We start from the raw sequence: 9,354 nt of genomic DNA, 5'->3' as shown, positions 1-9,354 counted from the left end.
GGGCATGCTGCCTAGGAGTTATAGTAAGGCCTGAGACTGCAATGGATATATCAGGGACAGATCTATTAGATGGTGGAAACAGTAGTAGTTCAGTCTTAGAGAGATTTAGTGTCAGATAGAGCGAGGACATGATATTAGAGACAGCAGAGAGACAGTCACTGGTGTTCTGTATGAGTGCAGGGGTGATGTCACGGGAAGATGTGTATAATTGGGTGTCATCAGCATAAAGATGGTACCTGAAGCCAAATCTGGCGATGGTTTGTCCAATGGGGGCTGTGTAGAGAGAAAAGAGCAGGGGGCCGAGGACCGAGCCCTGAGGAACCCCAACAGCAAAGGAAAGAGGGGAAGAAACAGAGCTAAACCGTAGAGAAAATGGCTGCTTGCACAGTATTGGAAGCGGCCATTTTCTTGTGGCCTCTGGGCATGCGCAGTCTGCTCTGCCCAAGGCCCGAGGTCTAGAAGTAAGAAGAACCTGCCGGAAGAAGAGGAGAGAGAGAGAGAGAGAGTTCTCTCGCAGCATTGGGAACGCCCCCAGTGCTGCAAGAGAGCTCATTAGCATACCGACAAGAAGCGGGATTGTAGGTGAACCCCTATAAATACACACACCTGCTTGGGCTGTTATGGGGCTGCAGTGACTGTGAAAAACTGGTTGATAAAGGGACGGTATACATTTTTAAGGGGATAGTCACAGTGTAAATCAGATGTTCCAAATTCTATTTTATCCTTTTATCAGATATTGCTTTGACCATCAGATCTTGATCAGTCCCTTGTCATGTCCTACAGCAGCTATACTGTACTATAGGAGGACCAGGGAGGGTAGAGGGACTCCCATGGGGCCCCGCTGTCTATAGAAGTGTCTGTAGCCTATATATACTGTGTGTGCAGTCCAGGATTCTCATAATCCTCTGTATTCTCCTCCCTGGACAGGATAATAAAGCATTACACAAACAGATCCTGGAGGAGACACAAGTCGTCCAAGTGCATGACTTCATCCCGGGCAGCAGCAAGAGCTGAAATCACTTTCCCATCATATCCAGAACGAGTCCCCGGGTGACAGCTAAACGTGAGGGGGCAAAAGGGCTCAACTGCTATCACTACAGGAATAACTATCCTGTACCCCAAGTATCAGCCTGCCGTTATCCTGTACCCCAAGTATCAGCCTGTCATTATCCTGTACCCCAAGTATCAGCCTGTCATTATCCTGTACCCCAAGTATCAGCCTGTCATTATCCTGTACCCCAAGTATCAGCCTGTCATTATCCTGTACCCCGAGTATCAGTCTGTCATTATCCTGTACCCCAAGTATCAGCCTGTCATTATCCTGTACCCCGAGTATCAGCCTGTCATTATCCTGTACCCCGAGTATCAGCCTGTCATTATCCTGTACCCGAAGTATCAGCCTGTCATTATCCTGTACCCCGAGTATCAGCCTGTCATTACCCTGTACCCCAAGTATCAGCCTGTCATTATCCTGTACCCCGAGTATCAGCCTGTCATTATCCTGTACCCCAAGTATCAGCCTGTCATTATCCTGTACCCCAAGTATCAGCCTGTCATTATCCTGTACCCCAAGTATCACCCTGTCATTATCCTGTACCCCGAGTATCAGCCTGTCATTATCCTGTACCCCAAGTATCAGCCTGTCATTATCCTGTACCCCAAGTATCAGCCTGTCATTATCCTGTACCCCGAGTATCAGCCTGTCATTATCCTGTACCCCGAGTATCAGCCTGTCATTACCCTGTACCCCGAGTATCAGCCTGTCATTATCCTGTACCCCGAGTATCAGCCTGTCATTATCCTGTACCCCGAGTATCAGCCTGTCATTATCCTGTACCCCGAGTATCAGCCTGTCATTATCCTGTACCCCGAGTATCAGCCTGTCATTATCCTGTACCCCAAGTATCAGCCTGTCATTATCCTGTACCCCAAGTATCAGCCTGTCATTACCCTGTACCCCGAGTATCAGCCTGTCATTACCCTGTACCCCGAGTATCAGCCTGTCATTATCCTGTACCCCGAGTATCAGCCTGTCATTATCCTGTACCCCGAGTATCAGCCTGTCATTATCCTGTACCCCGAGTATCAGCCTGTCATTATCCTGTACCCCAAGTATCAGCCTGTCATTATCCTGTACCCCAAGTATCAGCCTGTCATTATCCTGTACCCCAAGTATCAGCCTGTCATTATCCTGTACCCCAAGTATCAGCCTGTCATTATCCTGTACCCCAAGTATCAGCCTGTCATTATCCTGTACCCCAAGTATCAGCCTGTCATTATCCTGTACCCACGAGTATCAGCCTGTCATTATCCTGTACCCCGAGTATCAGCCTGTCATTATCCTGTACCCCAAGTATCAGCCTGTCATTATCCTGTACCCCAAGTATCAGCCTGTCATTATCCTGTACCCCAAGTATCAGCCTGTCATTATCCTGTACCCCGATTATCAGCCTGTCATTACCCTGTACCCCAAGTATCAGCCTGTCATTATCCTGTACCCCAAGTATCAGCCTGTCATTATCCTGTACCCCAAGTATCAGCCTGTCATTATCCTGTACCCCAAGTATCAGCCTGTCATTATCCTGTACCCCGAGTATCAGCCTGTCATTATCCTGTACCCCGAGTATCAGCCTGTCATTATCCTGTATCCCGAGTATCAGCCTGTCATTATCCTGTACCCCGAGTATCAGCCTGTCATTATCCTGTACCCCGATTATCAGCCTGTCATTACCCTGTACCCCAAGTATCAGCCTGTCATTATCCTGTACCCCAAGTATCAGCCTGTCATTATCCTGTACCCCGATTATCAGCCTGTCATTACCCTGTACCCCGAGTATCAGCCTGTCATTATCCTGTACCCCAAGTATCAGCCTGTCATTATCCTGTACCCCAAGTATCAGCCTGTCATTATCCTGTACCCCAAGTATCAGCCTGTCATTACCCTGTACCCCAAGTATCAGCCTGTCATTATCCTGTACCCCAAGTATCAGCCTGTCATTATCCTGTACCCCAAGTATCAGCCTGTCATTATCCTGTACCCCAAGTATCAACCTGTCATTATCCTGTACCCCAAGTATCAGCCTGTCATTATCCTGTACCCCAAGTATCAGCCTGTCATTACCCTGTACCCTAAGTATTAGCCTGTCATTATCCTGTACACAAGTATCAGCCTGTCATTATCCTGTACCCCAAGTATCATCCTGTCATTATCCTGTACCCCGAGTATCAGCCTGTCATTATCCTGTACCCCAAGTATCAGCCTGTCATTATCCTGTACCCCGATTATCAGCCTGTCATTATCCTGTACCCCAAGTATCAGCCTGTCATTATCCTGTACCCCAAGTATCAGCCTGTCATTATCCTGTACCCCAAGTATCAGCCTGTCTTTATCCTGTACTCCAAGTATCAGCCTGTCATTATCCTGTACCCCGAGTATCAGCCTGTCATTATCCTGTACCCCGAGTATCAGCCTGTCATTATCCTGTACTCCAAGTATCAGCCTGTCATTATCCTGTACCCCAAGTATCAGCCTGTCATTATCCTGTACCCTGAGTATCAGCCTGTCATTATCCTGTACCCCGAGTATCAGCCTGTCATTATCCTGTACCCCGAGTATCAGCCTGTCATTATCCTGTACTCCAAGTATCAGCCTGTCATTATCCTGTACCCCAAGTATCAGCCTGTCATTATCCTGTACCCTGAGTATCAGCCTGTCATTATCCTGTACCCCGAGTATCAGCCTGTCATTATCCTGTACCCCAAGTATCAGCCTGTCATTATCCTGTACCCTGAGTATCAGCCTGTCATTATCCTGTACCCCAAGTATCAGCCTGTCATTATCCTGTACCCCAAGTATCAGCCTGTCATTACCCTGTACCCCGAGTATCAGCCTGTCATTATCCTGTACCCCGAGTATCAGCCTGTCATTATCCTGTACCTCGAGTATCAGCCTGTCATTATCCTGTACCCCGAGTATCAGCCTGTCATTACCCTGTACCCCAAGTATCAGCCTGCCATTATCCTGTACCCCAAGTATCAGCCTGTCATTATCCTGTACCCCGAGTATCAGCCTGTCATTATCCTGTACCCCAAGTATCAGCCTGTCATTATCCTGTAACCCGAGTATCAGCCTGTCATTACCCTGTACCCCAAGTATCAGCCTGCCATTATCCTGTACCCCAAGTATCAGCCTGTCATTATCCTGTACCCCGAGTATCAGCCTGTCATTATCCTGTACCCCAAGTATCAGCCTGTCATTATCCTGTAACCCGAGTATCAGCCTGTCATTACCCTGTACCCCAAGTATCAGCCTGCCATTATCCTGTACCCCGAGTATCAGCCTGTCATTATCCTGTACCCCAAGTATCAGCCTGTCATTATCCTGTACCTCGAGTATCAGCCTGTCATTACCCTGTACCCCAAGTATCAGCCTGCCATTATCCTGTACCCCAAGTATCAGCCTGTCATTATCCTGTACCCCAAGTATCAGCCTGTCATTATCCTGTACCCTGAGTATCAGCCTGTCATTATCCTGTACCCCGAGTATCAGCCTGTCATTACCCTGTACCCCAAGTATCAGCCTGTCATTATCCTGTACCCCGAGTATCAGCCTGTCATTACCCTGTACCCCGAGTATCAGCCTGTCATTACCCTGTACCCCAAGTATCAGCCTGTCATTATCCTGTACCCCAAGTATCAGCCTGTCATTATCCTGTACCCCAAGTATCAGCCTGTCATTATCCTGTACCCCAAGTATCAGCCTGTCATTACCCTGTACCCTAAGTATCAGCCTGTCATTATCCTGTACCCCAAGTATCAGCCTGTCATTACCCTGTACCCCGAGTATCAGCCTGTCATTATCCTGTACCCCAAGTATCAGCCTGTCATTATCCTGTACCCCAAGTATCAGCCTGTCATTATCCTGTACCCCAAGTATCAGCCTGTCATTACCCCACCACGTCGGGCTCACTACATACTGTATAGTCTCTCACACATAGGTGCACATACATAGTACACACATTCCTCTTGGGGTAACTTCACACAGGAGAAATTTGCTAAATCTGCAACAATAATTCTCACCCAGGCATATTTGGTCATGTGTTGGTTGTGATTTGGGATGGGGGGAGGGGAGGTCATTAAGCAAAACAAACCAGTCTTGACCCCCCTGATTACAGATCTGCAGGACTAGCAGGGACACCGCCTCCTGTTCTTAACACCATGTGCAGACTGTGCAGTGAATGAGTCTCTGCAGCTGGAAAGTCTCACACTGGGAAACATGTGGGGGGAAGGGGGCGATACTGTGCACCCCACAGGGCTGCCGACCAGAGCACTACAGCAACTTCATCTAGGGAACTTAATAGAAATTATTACTAGAGAAAGCTTAGTACAGACAGTGAACAAGCAGAGAGAATGCTGGAGCATGCAGAATTATGAATGCTGCTCTGGAGTACACTAACTGTAAGAGGTCCAGTACAGGATAAGTAATGTAATGTATGTACACAGTGACTGCACCAGCAGAATAGTGAGCGCAGCTCTGGGGTATAATACAGGATAAGTAATGTAATGTATGTACACAGTGACTGCACCAGCAGAATAGTGAGCGCAGCTCTGGAGTATAATACAGGATAAGTAATGTAATGTATGTACACAGTGACTGTACCAGCAGAATAGTGAGCGCAGCTCTGGAGTATAATACAGGATAAGTAATGTAATGTATGTACACAGTGACTGTACCAGCAGAATAGTGAGTGCAGCTCTGGAGTATAATACAGGATAAGTAATGTAATGTATGTACACAGTGACTGTACCAGCAGAATAGTGAGCGCAGCTCTGGAGTATAATACAGGATAAGTAATGTAATGTATGTACACAGTGACTGCACAGCAGAATAGTGAGCGCAGCTCTGGAGTATAATACAGGATAAGTAATGTAATGTATGTACACAGTGACTGCACCAGCAGAATAGTGAGCGCAGCTCTGGGGTATAATACAGGATAAGTAATGTAATGTATGTACACAGTGACTGCACCAGCAGAATAGTGAGCGCAGCTCTGGAGTATAATACAGGATAAGTAATGTAATGTATGTACACAGTGACTGCACCAGCAGAATAGTGAGCGCAGCTCTGGAGTATAATACAGGATAAGTAATGTAATGTATGTACACAGTGACTGCACCAGCAGAATAGTGAGTGCAGCTCTGGAGTATAATACAGGATAAGTAATGTAATGTATGTACACAGTGACTGCACCAGCAGAATAGTGAGCGCAGCTCTGGAGTATAATACAGGATAAGTAATGTAATGTATGTACACAGTGACTGCACCAGCAGAATAGTGAGCGCAGCTCTGGAGTATAATACAGGATAAGTAATGTAATGTATGTACACAGTGACTGTACCAGCAGAATAGTGAGCGCAGCTCTGGAGTATAATACAGGATAAGTAATGTAATGTATGTACACAGTGACTGTACCAGCAGAATAGTGAGCGCAGCTCTGGAGTATAATACAGGATAAGTAATGTAATGTATGTACACAGTGACTGTACCAGCAGAATAGTGAGCGCAGCTCTAGAGTATAATACAGGATAAGTAATGTAATGTATGTACACATGACTGTACCAGCAGAATAGTGAGCGCAGCTCTGGGGTATAATACAGGATAAGTAATGTAATGTATGTACACAGTGACTGTACCAGCAGAATAGTGAGCGCAGCTCTGGAGTATAATACAGGATAAGTAATGTAATGTATGTACACAGTGACTGCACCAGCAGAATAGTGAGCGCAGCTCTGGAGTATAATACAGGATAAGTAATGTAATGTATGTACACAGTGACTGTACCAGCAGAATAGTGAGCGCAGCTCTGCAGTATAATACAGGATAAGTAATGTAATGTATGTACACAGTGACTGTACCAGCAGAATAGTGAGCGCAGCTCTGGAGTATAATACAGGATAAGTAATGTAATGTATGTACACAGTGACTGCACCAGCAGAATAGTGAGCGCAGCTCTGGGGTATAATACAGGATATGTAATGTATGTACACAGTGACTGCACCAGCAGAATAGTGAGCGCAGCTCTGGAGTATAATACAGGATAAGTAATGTAATGTATGTACACAGTAACTGTACCAGCAGAATAGTGAGCGCAGCTCTGGAGTATAATACAGGATCAGTAATGTAATGTGCAGTATGTACACAGTGACTGCACCAGCAGAATAGTGAGCGCAGCTCTGGAGTATAATACAGGATAAGTAATGTAATGTATGTACACAGTGACTGTACCAGCAGAATAGTGAGCGCAGCTCTGGAGTATAATACAGGATAAGTAATGTAATGTATGTACACAGTGACTGCACCAGCAGAATAGTGAGCGCAGCTCTGGAGTATAATACAGGATAAGTAATGTAATGTATGTACACATGACTGTACCAGCAGAATAGTGAGCGCAGCTCTGGGGTATAATACAGGATAAGTAATGTAATGTATGTACACAGTGACTGTACCAGCAGAATAGTGAGCGCAGCTCTGGAGTATAATACAGGATAAGTAATGTAATGTATGTACACAGTGACTGCACCAGCAGAATAGTGAGCGCAGCTCTGGAGTATAATACAGGATAAGTAATGTAATGTATGTACACAGTGACTGTACCAGCAGAATAGTGAGCGCAGCTCTGCAGTATAATACAGGATAAGTAATGTAATGTATGTACACAGTGACTGTACCAGCAGAATAGTGAGCGCAGCTCTGGAGTATAATACAGGATAAGTAATGTAATGTATGTACACAGTGACTGCACCAGCAGAATAGTGAGCGCAGCTCTGGGGTATAATACAGGATATGTAATGTATGTACACAGTGACTGCACCAGCAGAATAGTGAGCGCAGCTCTGGAGTATAATACAGGATAAGTAATGTAATGTATGTACACAGTAACTGTACCAGCAGAATAGTGAGCGCAGCTCTGGAGTATAATACAGGATAAGTAATGTAATGTATGTACACAGTAACTGTACCAGCAGAATAGTGAGCGCAGCTCTGGAGTATAATACAGGATAAGTAATGTAATGTATGTACACAGTGACTGCACCAGCAGAATAGTGAGCGCAGCTCTGGAGTATAATACAGGATAAGTAATGTAATGTATGTACACAGTGACTGTACCAGCAGAATAGTGAGCGCAGCTCTGGAGTATAATACAGGATAAGTAATGTAATGTATGTACACAGTGACTGCACCAGCAGAATAGTGAGCGCAGCTCTGGAGTATAATACAGGATAAGTAATGTAATGTATGTACACAGTGACTGTACCAGCAGAATAGTGAGCGCAGCTCTGGAGTATAATACAGGATAAGTAATGTAATGTATGTACACAGTGACTGTACCAGCAGAATAGTGAGCGCAGCTCTGGAGTATAATACAGGATAAGTAATGTAATGTATGTACACAGTGACTGCACAGCAGAATAGTGAGCGCAGCTCTGGAGTATAATACAGGATAAGTAATGTAATGTATGTACACAGTGACTGCACAGCAGAATAGTGAGCGCAGCTCTGGAGTATAATACAGGATAAGTAATGTAATGTATGTACACCGTGACTGCACCAGCAGAATAGTGAGCGCAGCTCTGGAGTATAATACAGGATAAGTAATGTAATGTATGTACACATGACTGTACCAGCAGAATAGTGAGCGCAGCTCTGGGGTATAATACAGGATAAGTAATGTAATGTATGTACACAGTGACTGTACCAGCAGAATAGTGAGCGCAGCTCTGGAGTATAATACAGGATAAGTAATGTAATGTATGTACACATGACTGTACCAGCAGAATAGTGAGCGCAGCTCTGGAGTATAATACAGGATAAGTAATGTAATGTATGTACACATGACTGTACCAGCAGAATAGTGAGCGCAGCTCTGGAGTATAATACAGGATAAGTAATGTAATGTATGTACACAGTGACTGTACCAGCAGAATAGTGAGCGCAGCTCTGGAGTATAATACAGGATAAGTAATGTAATGTATGTACACAGTGACTGCACCAGCAGAATAGTGAGCACAGCTCTGGGGTATAATACAGGATAAGTAATGTAATGTATGTACACATGACTGTACCAGCAGAATAGTGAGCGCAGCTCTGGAGTATAATACAGGATAAGTAATGTAATGTATGTACACAGTGACTGTACTAGCAGAATAGTGAGCGCAGCTCTGGAGTATAATACAGGATAAGTAATGTAATGTATGTACACAGTGACTGTACCAGCAGAATAGTGAGTGCAGCTCTGGAGTATAATACAGGATAAGTAATGTATGTACACAGTGACTGTACCAGCAGAATAGTGA

Source organism: Leptodactylus fuscus, chromosome 6 (genome assembly GCF_031893055.1).
Source record: "Leptodactylus fuscus isolate aLepFus1 chromosome 6, aLepFus1.hap2, whole genome shotgun sequence".
Classification (NCBI taxonomy): domain Eukaryota; kingdom Metazoa; phylum Chordata; class Amphibia; order Anura; family Leptodactylidae; genus Leptodactylus; species Leptodactylus fuscus.
This window is presented reverse-complemented; position numbering follows the sequence as displayed.